At 57.1% G+C, this 2,028-nt stretch overlaps 1 long non-coding RNA gene across 1 annotated transcript; it reads right to left on the bottom strand.

Moving 5' to 3' along the window:
- Nucleotides 1-517: 517 nt before the first annotated feature.
- Nucleotides 518-1,863, bottom strand: LOC108524453 (uncharacterized). The gene is made up of 2 exons (XR_001884049.1): nucleotides 1,594-1,863; nucleotides 518-1,302 (listed from the first exon to the last, which is right to left on the bottom strand). It is a non-coding gene; the product is annotated as an uncharacterized LOC108524453 (long non-coding RNA).
- Between the last annotated feature and the right edge of the window lie 165 nt (nucleotides 1,864-2,028).

The following is a 2,028-nucleotide window of genomic DNA, read 5'->3' as shown; positions in this document are numbered from 1 at the left end:
GTGTGAACCTGGGAGGCGGAGCTTGCAGTGAGCCAAGATCGCATCACTGCCCTCCAGCCTGGGCAACAGAGCGAGACCCCGTCTCAAAAAAAAAAAAAAGTTACATCTGATCTTCTTTAATTTATTTTTCTCTTTTTCACTATTGAGATGAGGTCTATGATCCCGCCTTGGCCTCCCAAAGTGCTGGGATTACCGGTGTAAGCCACCATGCCTGGCCTTTATTTGTTGTTATTTGAGACAGAGTCTCACTCTGTTGCCCACCCTGGAGTGCAGTGGTGCTATCACAACTCACTGCAGCCTCGAACTCCTGAGCTCAAGCAATCCTTGCGCCTCAGCCTCCTGAGTAGCTGGGACTATAGGCGCTTGCCACCACTGATCTCGTCCCACCTCCACTCAAGGCCCTCCAGCTGCTTCCAGCTCAGAGTAAATGCCCAGGACCTCTGCAAAGCCACCTCCCACTGCCAACGGGCTTTTTCTCCATCCCACTGTGAGACGCATTGACCATCACATCAACAAACCGGCAGACAGTTTTTGCTTTTATTGGTCAAGAATTCTTTACAAAACCCACACACACACGTCCACACACACACGATGCCTGCCCTGCTGTGGTCACTCTGGCCCTGGTGTCTCCTGGGATCAGGCCCTCCTGGCCTCTCCCAGGGGAAACCATCCTGCAGCCCCTCTGGGTTAGCAGTTGAAGGAGCACAGAGAGGGAACCTCCTTTTCTGCTTCTTTGCTCAGGAACAGAGGTCTGTGCCCCACTCGTCGGGGAGCAGGTGCAGGTGACAGGGAAACAGCATCCTCGTTTTCCCACCGTTGAGCCCCCAGAGTTGCCAGCCTGGGCCCCCAATGTTACAGCTGCCAAGGCCTAGGGTCATCTGCTGATTGAAACTTCCCCATCCCCATTTTGCACATTGAAACATAGAGGTCCAAAGATGGGGGACGAGTCACCCAAGGTCATGGTGCTGGAGCATAGTGGCAGAGCAGGGATGGGGACTCTGCTCCTCTTGGCCTCCAGGAGGTGGGAAGTGTGAAACCTGGACCCAGCTCGACCCCTCCCCGCTCAGGGAAGGGCAGAGCCAGGGCCTGGGGCATGAAGAGGGCCCAGAGATGATCCCTGGAGCCCGTGCCCAGGGAAAGTGGCCCCCAGGGCAGCTGAGTGAGCAGCAGGGTCTGGCCAGGACTATAAAGGTTTGCCAAGGGTGCCCTCTGTGACTGCCCGCGTGGCTTGCTCAGGGATGCGGCCCGGGTCGGTCAGGATACTGGTAGATGTGCCCAGCTGGCGTAGGGAGTTCAGGACAGCTGGGTGGGAGACAGAGAGAGAGAGAGAGACACCTCCTGGGTTCAGGGCCCTACCCTTGGATGCTGGAACCAAAGGGATAGGGGGAGGTACTAGTTGGCAAGACTGTCACCCCCTCCTAGAACCTCTATCTACAGGCATCTGGTGGCCAGAGAACCATCTGGGGGATGGGGAGTGGCCACAACCCTAGGCTGTGTTGAAGGCAAGCTGGATGTGGGGTCTAAGCAGGGCGAAACACTCCCTCCACCCCGGAGGCTGGAACCCTCTAGCAGGCAGGGAGATGGCACACATACTTGGCCGGAGAGCGGGCAGAGAGCAGTACTGGTCCAGCCAGGCCAGTGAGGTCTGGCGGAGGGTGTGCACGCTTGCGGTGGACACCATCCCGTTGAAGGACTCGAACAGAGGCCGGATGAGGATGCTGAACTGGGCCCAGGTCAAGGAGCTGCCTGTGGTCCAGTTGGTACCCCCACTCCACGTGGATCATTGATGCCCAGTTCAAACCAGGGGAAGAAAGGGCCTGGACAGTGTCTAACCTTGAACCCCAACGACTCCTGCTGCAGCCGCTACTTTTTTTTTTTTTTTTTTTTTGACAGAGTCTCACTCTGCCACCCAGGCTGGAGTGCAGTGGCGCAATCTCGGCTCACTGCAACCTCCACCTCCCAGGTTCAAGCCGTTCTCCTGCCTCAGCCTCTGGAGTAGCTGAGATTACAGGCATGCGCCACCACGCC

Source organism: Rhinopithecus bieti, unplaced genomic scaffold, assembly GCF_001698545.2.
Source record: "Rhinopithecus bieti isolate Rb0 unplaced genomic scaffold, ASM169854v2 scaffold_83666, whole genome shotgun sequence".
In the NCBI taxonomy this organism is placed as follows: domain Eukaryota; kingdom Metazoa; phylum Chordata; class Mammalia; order Primates; family Cercopithecidae; genus Rhinopithecus; species Rhinopithecus bieti.
The sequence above is the reverse complement of the archived record's forward strand: the minus strand, read 5'-3'. Positions and strand labels throughout refer to the sequence as shown.